The 18,504-nt window shown below is 38.7% G+C and overlaps 1 long non-coding RNA gene across 4 annotated transcripts in view; it reads right to left on the reverse strand.

Annotated features, from left to right (window-relative positions):
- Nucleotides 1–18,504, reverse strand: part of LOC138165686 (uncharacterized) — a 48,388-nt gene that overhangs the window by 26,054 nt on the left and 3,830 nt on the right. For 2 of the 4 annotated variants that reach the window (XR_011169404.1, XR_011169406.1), the window contains one exon: nucleotides 14,600–17,299. This is a non-coding gene — a long non-coding RNA (uncharacterized lncRNA). Of the gene's footprint in view, nucleotides 1–12,620; nucleotides 12,967–13,570; nucleotides 13,622–14,599; nucleotides 17,300–18,504 lie in introns of those variants that run through there. The other 2 variants (XR_011169407.1, XR_011169409.1) reach the window with 2 other exon arrangements.

Here is an 18,504-nt window from a genome sequence, read left to right on the forward strand (position 1 = left end):
AAATATGGTCATTCAATGAAATAGAGGACGTTCAAGTATTCTTGATGAAAAAATGAGAGTTGAATAGAAAATTTAACATTCAGATACAAGAAGCAAGAGAAGCATGAGAAGATAAACAGGGAAACGAAATCATAAGGAACTTATCAAAGTCCAACTATTTACATTCCTACATGGAAAAATGATAATTGTAACTTATGAAACTTTTCTCGGTATGACAATAGTTGAAGGGAATATATATATGTGTGTGTGCGTGTGTGTGTGTAAATATATATATATATATACATGTATATATATATATATATATATATATATATATATATATATGTACATATATGTATCAGCAAGCACCCCAGAATCCCCAGGGTGTCTGCCAACACAGGTTCTCAGATCTGCTTTGATAAAGGAAAGCAACTCAAAATGGGTTAACAAGCTTACTTTAATCAGTCAAATATGTGTCGTTTACCTAGTTCAGGGGAAAATGGTCAGCACCCCAAAATTCAGAATACACAGACAGAATTATCAAGACAGAGCAGATCACGTAGACGGTTTCCAAACTGTCCAACCATTATCTCCATACCAAATCAACATCTGGGTTTCAACATCTGGGTTTTTCAAAGCCAGGGTACTCTCAACAATGGCTTCCCAGAGTTTCATCTGATCAAATCACAGAACACTTCTCAAAGTGAGCCCCAAAGCAAAGCTACTCATCAGGGCTTATATAGCCTTCTCCTGGCTCAGAGAATGTAACAACCTTATTGACCCACTGGCCAATCAAAAAGTATCTACTGAAAAACAAGCCTCCGACCCCAAGCTCCAGGTGCACTTTAGCCTAGGGGCAGGGAAGACCTTAAAAATTTACATTCCCATTACAATGTATGTCTACACAGAAATGTATATGGACATCTGAATACATATGTGAGTGTGTGTATACAGGTATGTGTATGTGTACAGGTATATGTGTACAGGTATACATAGAGGGCACAGGACCAATTGAATAGGAAGGAATGATACTTAAAAGGTGAAATTGAGAGGTGAGAGGGGAATATAATGAGAGGAGATGGGGAGAAACAGAATGGGGTAAATTATGTCATATAAAAGAGGCAAGAGAAAGCTGTTACAATGGAGGGGAAGGACAGGAAGGCAAAAGGGAATGAGTCAACCTTACTCTCACTGAATTTGGCTAAGGGAGGGAATGACAAGCACACTAAATATGGTATCTCACCCTACAGGACAGTAGGGGGGAAGGGGATGGGGGGTGGGGATGATGGTGTAATGCCATGCACAGAAGCTTTCCAGAAGAACTGCTACTGTGAACAGCTTTTAAGGTTCCAATTACACAGTGTAGATATTCACAGAATATCAAGGTACAGCATTCACAATATTACAACTTCTCAAAGTACAATAGTCAAAGTCTTCCAATGAAGCAGCAAGGTATCACAGAAAATCACAATATAATAAGATCACAATATAGTCTCAAAGTACAGTAATCAAAGTCTTCCACTCATGGGGCAGTCTTGATTAACTTAGTCCCTTATTCAGCAATCAATTATTAAGTATTATACCCAAACCCTTCCACCCCTGGGTCACTAGTAAACCACAATTTCATCTTTACTCAGTACCCAGGGAAAGGTCTTTTCATCTTGACTTGGGACCTGTTCTCAGATTCCCTGGATCCCTTTCCACGTTCCCAGATTTTACCTGGATTCACCACACTGTCACCTAGGTTCACAGGCAGACAGTTCCCAGGTCCTTGCCCAGCCCTCTGTGTAGGTCCTGCTCCACACTGAAGTTCACAGGGTCTTCTGGTCCATGTCACCATTTCTGTTTCAGGGAATTCAAGGCTCAACCAAGCCACAAACAAAGTCTCAGCATCACAGTCATGCTTCCTCAGTCACCTGGGCTCCTGGCTGCGGGTTGCAGTCTGAGGGCTGTGGGCTGCAGGCTGTGGGCTCAGGGCTCAGCGCTCCTGTTCAGAAGAAGCTCCACCACCACAAGTTCTCAGGAAATTCTGGCTCAGTTCTCATTTCTCTCTTCCGTAGCTGCTCTGCCACCAGATGCTGGTCCCAAGAAATTCGGACTGTGCCTCTCTGGGACTTTTTCTTATATATACAGCATTAGCTACTTCCTGTTTCAGCCAATCCCTTCCTATTATGTCAACAACAGGAGACAGGAGTTCATACCTTCTGTTCCCCAACAGAGGCTTGGTCAATTACTAAGTGCTAAGCACCTGCTACCTTTGCCAACACAAAGGGATTTTCAAATTCAAATTACAATATATATAGTATATGATTGTGATAGAATAGTACTGTGCTATAAGAAATGATGGGCAGTGAGATGCTTCTGCCACTCCAGCATTTGTTCTACTCCTGGGTCCCAAAGTGTTCCCCCATCTTGGTCTGTATACAATTAAGTCCAAGGCTTGGGAGGAATCACAACCATTAATTGCTATTCATAGCCCTGACACACTCTGTCTGAGAGTGGGGCCCAGAAGAGGTGAAAGCTTCTGAGACTATGAAAACTAAATTGACCACCACTGCAGGTTTATCCAATCTAGAACCTTTCACTGCCTATGATGATGAAAGGAGAGAACAGGCTTTGGGAGTTGTTGCCTGTTTTTGAAAACTATTAGATTCTGAGGATGCTTCTACTTTCTGTGTGCTAAATGTCCATGGAGCAGTTTGGAAAGGGGATATCTGACGGCATTTTGGTCTTGCCATTGTCATCTTTAATTCCAACCAAGAAAATGGTCTTTTCTCTATACTTTTTTGTCCCTGTTTGGTCTTCGTCTGCTTACCCTCCTTACCAGGTATGTCTCCTCCAGGGATCAAGCCATCAACCTCCAGATGACCACTCAGGCTATATAACAATCTCCAACTGAATCCAAGTTCTCCAGCCCACTGGACCTGGCATCAGCCATGTTCTGGAGTCTAATGCCTTGAATGTGAAGTCTGACCCCCTTGAACAGAATCCAGAGAGGCAGAGACAGCCCCTTGCCAGCACAAAGCACTTTCAGAAGCTGAGACCTTTGCGCTTTACCCCAAAGGAATTTGTGTCCCATTTGTTTGAAGGGGGAATGAGGAGGTACAGGCTCTGGGAACACCCTTGAACTCTGATTGAATCTTTCCATTTGATGAGGAATTTTTCAATGAATGGTTGTTGTCCTTCCCAGGCCTCAGGGTTAATTGGATATGGACAGCAATGGGGGAACATGTTAGGATCTTGTAGGTGAACAGTAACTAAGCATGAGTAGCTCTCCCAGGGACTCCCTGATCCCAGCTCAACTGTCTTCCACACTTCTGGGGGAACATGGGGAGGGGGTCTGGTGAACAGAGGGCAAAGGGAGATGGGAGGTTTAACTAGAGAAAATTGACTCCCCAATTTCACCATCAGGTCCCTTCCCAACAAGGGGGCAGGGTAAGAAGACATCATAAGGAAAGAGTGTTCAAACAACAGATCCTCAAAAAGGCAGGGGAGGGGGTATGTCTTGCGACATCCTTTAGTTTTCCCTTCTATGCCCATGACCCGATGGGTCTAGGGCCGAGTAGGGCCAGAGTAATTAATTAAAACAGAGAATGTAGCTCCCGTATCGATCAGAAAGCAGGTAACCTTACCTTCAATCTCAATGCTTGCCCAGGATTGAGTGAGGGAAATGGAGAAGGTGGGAGCACTGCCAAACCCCAGGCTGCCCCGTCATTCAGAAACTTGAAAACACTGGAGGACAGGATGCTGGGAGGTGGCTTTACCACTTTTACCTCAGTGAGCATCCTTCCTCCAATGTCCCTCCTGGTCAGATGGGCAAAGTTCTAGAGGTGTTGGTTCCTGGGGCTCCCTCTGGAGGGGGGGGGGTGCCCTGGAGGGGCACTCCTTGGACCAGTGACTCTCTTTGTGGCATTGAAAGCAGGTTTTCCCCCTGCCCAAGTGACTGGGCTTCCTACAAGGGGGTCCCCTGGAAGGGTTTTTCCTGGCCATGGCAGCAGCCAAGAATCAAGCATGTTCTCTGTCTCTGGTTTGTTCCCTTCGTTCTTTCTCCTCTGCTGCAACCAGGTCTCTATTATTAAAGACTCCAAAGGCCATTTCCAGTAATTGGGCCTGAGGTGTTTGGGGTCCCAATGCCAGTTTCTGCAGTTTCCTCCTAATATCTGGGGCAGACTGACTAATAAAATACATGTTAAGGATTACTTCCCCTTCTATAAAGTCAGGATCTAAATTTGTATATTTTTTAATAGCTTCTACAAGTCTATCTAGGAAAAGGGTGGAGTTTTCTTAATTTGTCTGAGAAATTTCTCTAACTTTCTGATAATTTACTTGCTTTTGAAATGTAATTCTTAGTCCTTCTAACAGGCAAAGTACCATATGGTCTCTTTTTCCTGTCCTCCTGTATATGATAGTCCCATCCTGGGTCACTAATGGGAACAACAATTGTTTCTGGGGGATATTTTCTGGGGAAATTGCTAGCCAAACAATCCCCAAATTTCTAGGCTGGTTCCCAGATTCTCCTCTTCTCCTCAGTGGAACAACAGGTAGAGAAGAGGATATGCAAATCACCCCAAGAAAACTCAAATTGCAGGGATAAGTCCCAAATGCCTTCAGCAAACTTTGTTGGGTTTTTGGAGAATTTACCCAAGTTACCTTTAATTTGATTGAAATCTGAAATGGAGAATGTAACATGCAATCTAGTTGTCTCACCTGATGAGAGAGCTACTTCCCCTTAAGGGAAAAAGTCCTGAAGGTTCTATGGGGGCAGGGGCTTGGGAAGGGAGATTGGAAGTCCCACTTTCTGTGAGAGTGACTGGGGGGTGCCGGCTGAACTGGATCAGACTGCAAGACTGGGGGATCTGGCTGGCAAGGGGGAAAGTCAGCAGGCACCTGAGGAGTGGAAGCAGTCAGAAGAGGAGATACCTCTATGACTGACTTGAGGGTAGGGTCTGAGGCCTGAGTGGGTGTTGCCTCATGGGGAGGGGGCCACAGAGGGTGGCATTTCAGCCTGACCAGTGGCTGGGACCTGAGCAGGGGTCCCTGAGGGAGAAAGGGCCATTTTGGGAGATGCAGGGGTAGGAGATATGGATGGTATAGGAGACAGGAAATGAGGGGTGTTGGGCTAGAGGAAAAAAGAATGGGAATCAAAGGGAAAAGGTTTTGGGTGCAGCAGAAGGAGCTGGGGGAGCTGTCTCAGTGACCTAAGCAGGAGTTACTGAGATGGGAGGGGCTGGGGCTGAAGCCATAGGAAAGGGGTCATTTAATTGGTCCCTGTTGCCCCTCTGTGGAGGGGCTCTGGCTTCAAGCATCTCACAGTTTTTCCTGGAAGCCTTGTACTGATAAAGTTCAACAAAAGCCATTAAGTAGGCAATTTCTATCCATCTTCCTTCTCTGCGACAGTATGATTCTAACTACAAGAGTGTATTCTCTTTTAAAGTCCCAAAAACAGGCCATGATTTCATCATCTTTTAGGCTATACCTAGGCTATACAGTGTAGAAAAAAAAAAACACACACACAACTGGGGCGGCTAGGTGGCGCAGTGAGTAGAGTACCAAAGTGCCAGCCGTGGAGTCAGGAGGACCTGAGTTCGGTTCCAGCCTCAGACACTTAACACCCACAAACATACACACACACACACACACACACACACACATACACACACACACACACAACTAGCTCTGTAACCTTGGGCAAGTTACTTAACCCCAATTGCACTCCAAAAAAAGGCAAAAAAAAAGCTTTTCCTTTTTAAGATCTTCAGGGAAACCAAATTTTTTTCACTGTTGTAAAAGACAACCCAAAGGGGAACTTTTGGGAGCTACAGGCATAGGGCCTGGAAGTCCCTTCTTCCATAAAGGAAGGCTTGAGAGTAAGCCTCGAAAAACAAACAAAAAAAATCCCACAAAAAAAGTATCTAAAGTTTTCCCCATTCCCTAGTGCTGAGAGAATTGAAAGAATATGGCTTACACTTCCAGATGGGGAATCTGTCCTTATCTTCCATTCTTCAGAAACTGTGCACATGTCCATGTTCTCCAAAATAACCAAATAGGACCGAAAACCTGAGGTCAGGCTGAGCACAAAACAGCCTCCTAGCTTTTTGATAATGGTACCTGAGAGGTCATATCCAAAAAAACAAAAACAAAAAAACCACACACACACACACACACACACAATCCAACAACAACCACAAAAAGAAAACAACAACAACAACAACAACAAAAAACACTTCACTTCCAAGGTACTAAGGAAAGAGGCTGTAGAGGCAAGCACCCCAGAGTCCCCAGGGTGTCTGCCAACACAGGTTCTTGGATCTGCTTTGATAAAGGAAAGCAACTCAAAATGGGTTAACAAGCTTACTTTAATCAGTTAAATATGTATCGTTTACCTAGTTCAGGGGACAGAGGTCAGCACCCCGAACTTCAGAATATACAGACAGAATTATCAAGACAGAGAAACAGATGAAGTAGACAGTTTCCAAACTGTCCAACCATTACATCCATACCAAATCAACATCTGGGTTTCAACATCTGGGTTTTTCAAAGCCAGGGGGCTCTCAACAATGGCTTCCCAGAATCTCATCTGATCAAATCACAGAACACTTCTCAAAGTGAGCCCCAAAACAAAGCTACACATCAGGGCTTATATAGCCTTCTCCTGGCTCAGAGAATGTAACAACCTTTTGGACCCACTGGCCAATCAAAAAGTATCTACTGAAAACAAGCCTACTACCCCAGGCTCCAGGTGCACTTTAGCCTAGGGGCAGGGAAGATCTTAAAAATTTACATTCCCATTACAGAGGCTTACCTACCTTCCAGTCCCTGCTGGAGAAGAGCTTGAGATTAGCAGTGTTTCCTGGTCAGGGAACCATAAAAATAAAGAGGTTACCCACTAAGAGGGTTAGGGTTGCTCTGGAGACCCCAAAATACCAACATGCAGATTCCTGCCGAATGAATTAGATTTGAGTCTTCTCAGCCAAAGAAAAGTAAAATTTAATAAAACTTTGTTAGCATTAGACACAAAATAGTCTAGTGCTAGGTCATTCTATGGCACTCTCACTATTCTATGCCATTCTATGGTGCTCTCACACCAAATGGTGTGAAATGGGATCTTATGAGAAGGTTGTGGGAGGAATCTATGGGTGGTCTAGAGGAGGAGTTTTTGGGGGGAGGGGCTTCAGGAGGAGTTAATGAGGTCAATGAGTGATTAAGCATAGGAGGTAGCTGGAGGCTACAGACAATGGTGGGCTGGCCCAGTTATTTTGATAGGCTCAAGGGTGGGAAGTAGATGAACAATGGAGGGTTTAGCCAGTAACTAGGCTAGTAGTTAGCAGTTAGTAACTAGGCTAGTGGTCTGGGCCCAGCCACAATGTAAGACTTATTGCCTCATGCAAATGCCTCATCAAAGGGGATAATTTAATCAAGAGTCCAAGGGAGGTTCCCAGTGCCTGTACCTCAAGGACTCAAGGGAGCTCAAGGGGGCTCCAGAGCCCATACCTCATCACAAAGGACTTATGATGAAAAATGCTATCTACTTACAGAGAAAGAACTGATTTAGTCTGAAGAGACATCTAATCATACTTTTTTTTTGGGGGGGGGGTCTTTGTTAATTTGTTTACTTTTAGTTTACAAGATTCATTACCACAATTCCTTCAGTTTCAGATTTTCTTGCCCTCCCTCCTCCACCCCGCCATGGTAGCATACAATCAAGTATAGTATCTGCAAATACTTTCACATTAGGCATTAGTCAGGTTATAAAGGATTGTCACAGATGGAATGAAGAATGGAAAAGAGGAAGCAAAACCAAAGAAGAAAATGAAAAAGGACAGGTAGTTTGCTTCAATCTGGGTTCAATCTCAGTTCTTTCTCAGGATGTAAACATCTCTCTCCATCATGAGTCTTTTGGGGTTGACTTAAGACTCTGGATTGCTGAGAAGAGTCCAGTCTATCAAAGCTGGTCATCACACATACGTTGTGTCTGTAATTGTGTACAAATTCCTCCTGGCTCTACTCTTCTCACTCAGCATCAGTTCGTATAAGCCTCTCCAGGTAAATATGAAGTCCATCTGCTCCTCGTTTCTTATAGCACAATAGTATTGCATAACATTAATATACCACAACTTATTCAGCCATTCCCCAATTAATGGGCACCTCCTTAATTTCCAATTCTTTGCCACCACAAAAAGAGCTGCTATAAACATTTTTGTACATATGGGTCTTTTTCCCACTTCTATGATCTCTTTGGGATACAACCCTAGAAGTGGTATTGCTGGGTCAAAGGGTATGAAATTATTTACAGCCCTTTGGGCATAATTCCAGATTGCTTTCCAGAATAGTTGGATCAGTTCACAAATCTAATCATACTTTTAAAAAAACATTTTTTTTCTTTTTTGTTGTTCTGTTTTTCAGAACATAATTAATATGGAAATATGTTTTGCATAACTGCTTATATATAACTTATACCAATTACTTGTCTTCTCAATGAGAGAGGGGAAGAAGGGAGGGAAAAAATTGGGGACTCAAATTTTTAAAATAAATGTTAAAGGGTGTTTTTACATGTAATTGGAAAAATAAAATATTAAAAGCTAATAATTGAAAGAAATCTAAATTTTAGAAGAATTTAGTGGAAATAATGATCAAGTTTTCCCTATTTTTCCCCAAGTACAGGGACCCTCTGAAATCTGTCCACACAATAGACCTCAAGTTAAAAATTCTAGGAATCACACAGGCTAAGAAGATACACATTATATATATACATATACACACATATATATACATATATAATTATGTAACTATATATATATATAAGTAAAAGGAATATACATATTAGTGAGATTACAGACTTAATGAAGTAGAATTATGTAGCTGTCATATCCCATTTAAAAATACAAAGAAATGTAGAGAAAATAACAATATATAAGAAACATATAAGATATTTATAGATACACAAAATTCTGAGGCTTATTAATTCAAATAACTTTCCAGAAATTATATTTCAGGTCACAGTTTGCACTTGTCCTACTCTTGAAAATTAAAGTTTTCTAGCATCTCTCTTTTCTACAGTTATCAAAGAATTTTGAACTCATTGCGTTAGAGTGACTTAGCAAGTAGCCCCTCTGATCCACATCCACAGATTTCTCTTTGAAATTAAAGGCATTGTGGTATCTTAAAAATAAAGGTAAAATTCCATTCAATGGCAGCTATCAATGAACATAGAACATTTTCCTTAAGGAATAATGAATATCCTTGGTGTCCTTATTAAGTGCTCATATGGAAAAATAAAGAAAGAACAAGGCATTGGAGAAGTCTAAACTATGTCTTCTCCCTGTAAATCCTATGGTGCAATGATTATATAAGTCTTTTAAGATAGACAGTTTAAGACATGGCATTCAGGCAGCTCTGTGTGGGTAAATGTTTAATAGCTAGTTCTCTGGGGGGGGGGGGAATGTACCCATAACATACTCTTAAATTTAATCTTTAACATTATTAACATTTTTTCCATCACTTTCTTAAGTCTAGATAGTCACCAAAACGATACATCAAGCTTTGATTTGTAGTGTTTTCATATTTCTGAGGTCTAAATGTTCACACTGAAAATTTAATAATAGACTCTCATGGTGCATAGGGGCTGCTGCATATGTTTCTGTGACACGGTATCTTCTCTACAATTAATCTCACCAGTACATATATCAATGAGGGTTAGTTCTCTAAGCTAAGGTAATGATATGGAATGAATATGAAATTCTTGCTTTATATATGGTGATTAAATGGAACTGAGGTCCCTTCCTTAGAACCACCCTCCCCAATTTTTAAAACCCAAAACTTTCCAGGAGTGGTAATGGGAGATGGGTGGTATCTGTTGCTTGTGCAATTACTGGAGGTAAGAGTTGGCAAAAACAAAACAAAAAAAAAAAAACATGGCATTATTTTATTGCTTCAGACAGGCTGGGGAATGTCAGCCTGTATCAATGTGCTGTATTTTAATATTGTAGAGTATGAGTGAGGGGAGAGAATTCCTCTACTTTTTAATTAGGGTGTCCCCTCTGACCCTTTCCCATTCTTCTCCCCTTTCCCTCCACTCCTAGGTGCCTGGGACTCATAGTTGACAACTACTGTTAATGATCAGAGCCACTCAGACAAAGTCCTGTGAAGAAAGACCCATATGTTTCTTTTCATTTTTGCATCCATATGTAGCTGGTCCATAGGAGGTGGACAGTAAATACTTGTTGAATTGCAGTGAAGATGCAGAAATGCTTCAAATTAGTTTAAAATAAATCATTGGGGGTAGATTCACATCTTGAGTTTGTAGGATGACAGATTATATTGTAGAATTTATGCTCTGGACCTTACTGCCTCAAGATCAGATTGGTTCTATCCAGTCCTAAGGGACTGGAATAACTATTCTCTCATGCCATAGCTTTAGTCCCCACTAAGTTTGACTTTTCCTCTACCCCCCCCCCCCCATGTTAGGGATCAGTTACTTGGACCTCAGTTCCATCACTTACAATTGATTGACTTTTACAAATGAGATATTTATTTTGAGTACAAACATTTCACCCCTCAGTTGTCCCCTACACCACTTTGTTCTCTAGGTCTTTTGTATAGGATCATAACTTACCTCACTTCTTTGATTCCACTAAATTCCTATCCACTATTTTATGACAAGGGAAAATTCCTTGCCTTAGTTTGAACTGGACTTGGATTCCAAAGGTCACTCCTTGGACCCTGAAGAATAAATAAATGCCACACAGCCTCTGGAACCTGGAATGCCAAAATGGCAAGGCATCCAGTGGAGGTTCCACTGTCTACATTTAGAACAGAAAAGAATAACCATGGAACCCATCTCTCAAGGGTCATGTGACATCAGAGGGGAAAAAGCTAATCTTCTTAACTCATTGTCTTTCATTGGTCTCTCAATGAGACCCACAGGAAGTAACTAAAGGTCATTTTGAATGTCTGTGGAAGTCACTTAATAAACTTTCTCTTCAATGTGTGGTTAGCCCACCAGAACCAACAGCAGAATCTCAACACGTACTCAAAGCATTCCCCTTAAGGGTCATCATGACTTTCTCAAAAGCAGACATCCTAAGCTCTCCATGTGAAGAAGCCATATCAGCTGAGCAAACTTATGGGGAGCAAACAAGCTTCAGACAATGGTTAAAAGCAGGGCATACACTAAGATGACCTTTCTTCTTTTTTCTAGCCATTATGCTTGCTCAGTACTTGAGTACTTTGGGCATGGTGAGTTCCCTGGCTGTTTCCTGTAAGTGATATTTGACTTAATATTTAGACTCTTTAATTTTTTTTTAAGTACTTATACTCTTAGAAGGCAATCCCTATTATTGGACACTGAAGAGGAAGAGGCAATGACAGTAGATTTTTAAAAAGTGACTCTTTCATGAACTACTGTTTGTTGGACTCTCCCTTTAGCAAGTAGTCTACCATGAAGTATAGATAGGCTTTGTGTTTCTCCCCGCCTCAACATAAATGGCAAATGTAGAGAACATAGTAGAATAAGTCTTCCCTATGTGGGCCTAAAATTAAGTTTGGGAATGCTTCTTTTGTGTTTGTTTTTGTCTGAACCTCAGTAAAAGATCCTTGATCTTGACACAGGCATGTCCAGGATTGGAGGCAACCTTGTGAATATAAAAGATCTAGTCTTTCTGGGTTCATAAGGTTTAACTTACTGGTAGCAGGAAGAAGTTTTATTTTTTTCCATCAAAGATGATGACCACCAACAAGAGAAGCCCAAGTCTCAGACTGGCTGACCAATAGACCTAGACTTTGAAAGGGCAGTGCAAAGCCAGGTGAAATGTAATGATTTTTTAACAAGCAGTACTGCAAACTCTCATATGTTCTGATGAAGCTTCCCAAAGAATATAACTAATGAATATTGTTACTTCTTCAGTTAAATAGAGATCCATGAAAACAATAGAAGGCAGAAAGCTGAGAGAACCATAGGTTAGTCTTTTCTTGATAATACAACGAGATAATAGGAATTTGGCCTTATAGATGCAGAAACCCCATAGGGTTCTGGTCTACCCATGGCCAAGATCGGCAGAAGGAGTCCAACTCCACTCCTTCAGGCCCAATCCCAAACCACTATTGGCTTACATGTTGCCTGAAGGCAACTAGAAATGCATGCACAGATATACAGGCAAGCAATTTTTATCTGAATATGTGTGAAGGAGGCAAGTTACATGGGCTACCCACTCAACTGTTTGTCTACCTCCTATGCCCACAGTTACCTATATACAGGGGTTTTACTCATGGTGGAAACTACTGGTACCTGTACCTTTAAACACATTAATTTTAGGGATAAGTGAAATTGTTCCTGAATGTGTTTTTTGTGTGTGTCCCTTTATAATGTTATCTACAAAAGATCTTTTGCAACTTACTATGATTACCAAAATATGTAGGCAAATCTCAATAGCACTTCAGAAAAAGGAAAGAACAAATTTAAACTTTAAAATAAAAAGGATGAACAATTAAGAAACTTTATAATTCATAAGAAAAGCTCTACACTGAGAGGGAAATCTATGATGTATAATTAATTTTATCAACAACTTCAGTGAAAAGGAATATCCAACTGCAACTGACAGAAGTAAATAGTGCATAAAAGGAATGAATTTCTAGGCAGAAATAAATCTAATTCCAATACAAATTTGTTATTCCACCAGGAATGATCCATATACTTTCACTTTCTTTAATATAATGACCCACCATCTGAAGTAAAAATAGGTCAGATATATTTACGTTTACCATCAGATATTCTGAGCAAAATTCAGAAGACAGTAAGCAGTACAATACATAAAGAATAGCATATTTAACTAAAGACTAATGAAAAGTTCAATGTTTAAAGTGCAGTATTCTCAAAATACCATGTAAAATTTCATATTATTTCTTCTCCATATGGAATGGCTCAGTCTCTGAAGATCCTTTACAACAAATAGAAATACAATCTGCTTTCATTTACTTGCAGGAAAGGAAGTGCTGTGGGTTATCAAAAAGAAAAGACATCTCCATGGATAAACAAGGAAATCAAATCTGGCTGCAAGAATCCTTAGACAATAAACCAACATCAGTATTAAATGTACATATTCAAAATGTCATAGTATCTAAATTCACAAATAAATACAAAATAAAATGACTTAGAAAATAACATAGAACATAATAATGGGAACTATAATAACCCTCTTTGAGAATTAGACAATTCTAACAGAAGAATAAATAAACATGGAATTCAACAAAATGGTAGAGGAAGTATTGCTAAATATGGCATTTTCTAGATGAGGTTGCTAAAGGATATACATATTTTAAAGTGCCACATGGACTTTTTTACAAAAAAAAAAAAAGATAATGTATTAAGACACAGATACCTTGCAAATAAATCCCTTCACCAAAAAAGAGAACTATTGAACACATTCTTTACCAATCATAACACAATAAAAAGAATAATCAATTCAGGAAGTAAAAAAAGGACATAAACCCAAAAGGAGTCTATTTAAAACAATGAAATTTTAAATTACAAATGGATCAAAGAACAAATCATAGAAACAATAATTATTTGAAAGAAAATAATGATGACATATCATACCAAATTTCCAGTGATGCATCAAAAGCAGTCCTTGGAGGAAAAATTATATCCCTAAAAATTATCAAAATAGAAAAAAGAGAGCATTAATGAACTAAATATATCTTTTTTAAGGATTAGAAACTAAACCCAAAATAATGACAAAAATTAAAATGTTGAAAATCAGAGCAGAGATACATAAATTAGAAACCAAGAACACTGTAGAATTTATGAGCAAAATAAAAATGTAGTTCTTTCAAAAGTCTGGTGAAATTGTTAAACCTTTAGCAAACTTGAATAAAAAGAGTACAGAAAATCAAATCAACAAAGAATTAAATGAACAAGTTAAAATCACAGCAAAAGAAGAGACATAGTAATGTTTCTCCTTCTCCTTATTTCTTCTCTAGTATATTGCTTTCTACCTTCCTTTTGTTTCTTCTTATTGCCAAACAAGGGAATAAATCATTCTACATTTCTTTTTTTCTTCACTGCTTCCAAAATCCTTGAAGACCTACAGATACTTAAAGTATACTTTTCTCTTCATTACTATTAAAATTCAAACACTTGATCCCCTTTCATTCACTTAAATATATTTACATATCTGGGCAGCAAGGTGGCACAGTGAATAGAGCCTGTCTTGACCTGAGGTCAAATCCTCTAGCTTTGTGACCCTGGGCAAGTCACTTAACTCTGTTTGCCTTAGTTTATTCTTCTATAAAATTAGCTGGAGAAGGAAATGACAAACCACTTCAATATATTTGCCAGTAAAACCCCAAAGGAGTCCAAAGAGTGGAATGCAACTGAAAAGGACTCAACAATAACATTTAATATCTAGGTTTCTATTTTCTTCTACCTCTGCTTTTCAAAGGTGCTATCCAGGTTTGTTCTTTCCATCAGAAATCTTTGCTAATCCTGTATTAAAGTTCCATTTTCCCCACAGGTAAATACACATCTTTGCAAGATAAATTATAGTATTCTTTAGTAAGTATAGTATCCTTATACTAAGTCTTTACATTTTTGTCTTTTGAAAAATGATATTCCATGATTTTCTTCCCTTTCTGGTGATGGCAGCAAAATCTTACTAATCTCCACAGTGTACTTGCTCTTTCATACTGACTGCTTATAGTATTTTTCTTTGACTTGAAAGTTCTGAATTTTGCCTATAGCATTCTCAAGTATTTTCTTTTCAAAAATTTTTTTTTATTAATGTCTTTCATTTTTTTACATTCTCATGGTTTTCCCCACCATCTCCCTTCCCCATCCCAGAGATTTGTCCTGTATAACAAAGAATATTTTTTTAAGGAATCACCCTCCAAATAATTAAAAGAGGAAAAAGACAGCACACATCATCATTATATGGAAAAAGTAAAATCCATGTGCAATGTGCAATATTTGTGGATTTCCCACCTGCATGAAAGGGTGTGTTAAGGATGTCCTCTCATATCTCTTATTTTGAGATGTCCTTGATCTTTATAACTTTGTGACTTTCAGTGTGTGTGTGTGTGTTATTGTTCTTTCTATTTACATTGTTTTAAGTCATTGTGTACATTGCCTTCTTAGCTCTGCCACAGTTGAAGATCTTTCCATGCTTCTCTGTAGTTGTGACATTCATGATTTCATAAAGCACAATAATTACCCCTCACATTCTAGTAACACGGTTTGTTTAGACATTCCCTAATCAATAAATATCTATTTTGTTTCCCATTCTTTTTATCACAGTAAGCTCTGCTATAAATATTTAGGAATTTTCATCTTATCATTGGTTTTCTTTGAGTGTAAGCCTAGTAATAGACTCTCTGGGTCAAACAGTATGGATATTTTATTCACTTCATTTGCATAATTTCAAATTTCTTTCCAAATTGTTTGTACCAATTCACAACTCCACCAACAATGCATCAGTGTGCCTATCATATCACAACCCCTCCAACATAGACTATGGTTATTTTGTTTCTGGTCATTTTTGCCAATTTCTAATGTGAGAAGAAATCCTTGGATATTTTGATACCTAGAGATGGACGTTTCTTTAAGGTAGTGATTCGAGAATTATTTCTGTTTTTGTTTTTGTTTTTTGGCTTCTGGTCCTAATAGAACTAGACAATTTTATGTTTTTTGAAATCTGGATTTTGTGTTTTCAATTTTGTTTTGATATGTGTGTGTGTGTGTGTGTGTGTGTGTGTTTGGTTGGTTGGGTATTTTGGTTTTTTGCTTGTTTGTTTTTTGCTTTTGTTTTTGCTTGATCCTGGTTTTCAGTGAATTTGGTTTTTGCAATATAGATTTTCTCAACTTTATTTTCTGACCATTTCTTTTTTACAATAGATACATTATTTTTTAAAAATATTTTTTCAGTCTTTTGACTTTGTTCTAATGTTTCTTAATACTTAATTGTTCCATTCTATTTTTCCAGCACTCCACGACTTGAGTAAGGTTTTCTTCATTCTACATTATTGTCCTTTGAATATTTTTCCACAAAAGTTTTTTTTTAATGCCTTGCTTCATTTCTTCTATCAACTTTTAAAAAAATTTCCCCCACCTCACCCCAGGTTTTCTTTGTCCTTACTGTGGATTTTGAATTTTCCTCTTGGGGTATTTTTAGTCCATGATATTTCTTAATTTATTCAAGAGTTTTATTTTTATTTATGCTCCAATCTCAGTTGTTAGATTGGGATTGTGTATCAAGGGCATATTCTATTTATCCTCTCCTATACTCTTGGATGGAGTGGGATACCCTTGTCTCTGAAGTCTATGTGACACTGCCAATGCAATTCTGGGTAAGATGGCTTTGTCTCAGTGCCTGGTTTCTCCCTCTGTCTTCTGGTAGTTGAACATGGGCTTTGGTTTTGGCCCCATCTCTGTCTTCTCCTTAGACAATCACTAATCAGGAGTTTGCTTTGCTCCCTGCTATTACTCTGACAGGTCCCAAGTAAATATCTGAGATTTCAATGGTCTCAGGTTTCCTCAAGGACTTTAGCATGGCCTACCTAGATATAGCAATGGCTCCCAACTCTGTGTTCACTGCCTAGCTTCATGTCCCATAAGGGCCAAGACTGAAGACTGACTCTACCCCCTAGTCATGAGGCTCCTAACAGGCCCAAACTGAGATCTTCCTGATTTTAGGCCCTTCACTGGAGATGTAGCTGGTTTCCTGAAATGTTGATCTTTCCCCACATAAAGGGTTGGCAGACTTCTGGTTATTTTCTTGTACCATTCTAGACAGCACAGAGGAGTTTACTATGACTTCCCTTGGTTTTTCTTGATCATTTTCCTTCTGACTTTCTTCTTTCCTATAGTCTTTATCAAGGGAAATAGACTGGCTAGGACATTTCCCATCACCATTGTATTCATAAAGAACCCAAGTAGACCACAAGTTTACCATCACATGATATAATTAGAGATGTAAAGATTATAAAATCCAATTGTTCTCACTATTTGTTGACTACATAAAAAGGATTCACTAGGTTGACTAAAAATACTGCTTTTAAAGGTTCTCCTCCAGCAGTGTCCCTATGTACATGTGAGAATTATACAAGAATCTTTGAAGCATAATATAGGAAATAACTTTGTTCAACAACTTGATTATTAATATCAAACAAAGCATGAAAGAGGAGGATGTTTCCTTTCCAGTATTATTCACCATTATCATGAATATTGAGTCCAAAGTGAAGAAAAATTTCCATGTTAATCTGGCAAGTTCCTCCATCATAGAGTGATGACATCTTGCTGGTTTCATCAAGTCTTATAACATTGTAGATACTCCTAAATGAGATCAATAACAAATCAATAATAACACTAATGTGTTTGGCCCAAGGGTTTATCCAAGAAAAAAAACAAGTGAATAAACAAGTTTTATTATCCTGATAATACTATGCAATGAAGTGGAGTAATACATAGACATACTGGAAACATGCCCTTAATGAATGGGGATTCACTGTCCTGGTGTGTGTTTGTGTATGTGCTCATATATGTTTTTATATACACACTGATACATTCCACATATATACTACATGTAGATTTATATATATACATGTATATATGTATATACAATGTACATATGAATTAACATATGGTGTTCATATATACACATGTATCTATACACACATATATATGTGACTACATGTGGGGAGGGATGTGGGAAGGAGGGTCTGTAGAGGTCCCAAGCATGAACCATGAGATCACCAAGAGAGTGATGAACACAACGTAGTAGCAAAAATGAATCCTGAAAAGGGTGTGTTTTCAGCATTAATAAGTAACCTTTTAAAGGCACATTTTTCTTCCACATTGGAATATAAACACATCATCATTTAGCTCTTTGTAATTGCTCAGATTATGGAATAAACAGCTTTAGGGGGGGCCTTTCCCAATCACTGTTTCCATCTGGATTTAGGCTTCAAGGAACCTAAATAAAGTACTACTAGGTGGTACAGTGGATAGAACTTAGTAACTGTCAGTCAGGAAGACTACAGTACAAATCCAGCCTCAGACACTTGCTAGTTGCATGATCCTGGGTAAGTCATTTCACCTCTGTTTTAATTTCTCCATCTATAAAATGGGAATAATAATAACAACTAATTCCCAGGGTTGCTGTAAGGTTAAAATAATATTCGTAAAGTGGTTTATAAACTTTAATGTACTGCCTAAATGCTATTATTATAATTATTATTATATTATTCAGATTGACTCAAGGTATACAAACTAGAGTGTCACACATGATACTCTAAGCTCTAAGCAGTTTCAAGTAGGGAGTTTATTTGGCCAGTTTCCACTGCTAGGCTAAGTAAATGTTACCAATAATTCCACTGACTGATTCAAAGAGTGGTCATTATTTTAGCTGAAACAGAGAGCTCCTTTGTCTACCCTATCTTTCCATAGTAAATCTACAAATTCCTTGTCTTCTGTAGACAAATAATGCAAATGAACAATGGATTGATTTCAGAATTGAACACAAAGAACAAGGAACTCTG

Source organism: Petaurus breviceps, unplaced genomic scaffold (assembly GCF_028583685.1).
Source record: "Petaurus breviceps papuanus isolate PSGF00001 unplaced genomic scaffold, PetGlider_PUasm1.0 126, whole genome shotgun sequence".
NCBI classification, from domain to species: Eukaryota; Metazoa; Chordata; class Mammalia; order Diprotodontia; family Petauridae; genus Petaurus; species Petaurus breviceps.